Raw genomic sequence first — 406 nt, 5'->3', positions numbered from 1 at the left:
AACCACCATCAATTTTTGGACATATTGTAAAGTAAAATAAAATATTTTTGTGAACAGCTGATTAATTTAGCAATGTTTCTCTATTTTTTTTTTTTTTTTTTTTTTGAAAAGCTGTGATTTCTTGAATTTTTTTTTCCAAAAATTTAATTTTTTCTAAGTAACGGTGGATTTATAGTTTTTAAAAGAATAGTCATGAGTTTTTGACTTTTTTTTCAAAAAATTATATTTTTTGTGAATATTAGTAGATTTTTGAGTAAATTTGAAATTTTCTTCAAAAAATAAAATATTTGAAATTTTCTTCAAAAAATAAAAAAATAAAATATTTGAAATTTTCTTCAATAGGTACATATTTGAAATTTAATTCTGATATCTTTTCCCAAAAATTATATTTTTCAAATAAAATCCA

This window comes from Lepeophtheirus salmonis, chromosome 2 (assembly GCF_016086655.4).
Source record: "Lepeophtheirus salmonis chromosome 2, UVic_Lsal_1.4, whole genome shotgun sequence".
NCBI lineage: Eukaryota > Metazoa > Arthropoda > Copepoda > Siphonostomatoida > Caligidae > Lepeophtheirus > Lepeophtheirus salmonis.
Note: the sequence above shows the minus strand (reverse complement) of the source record.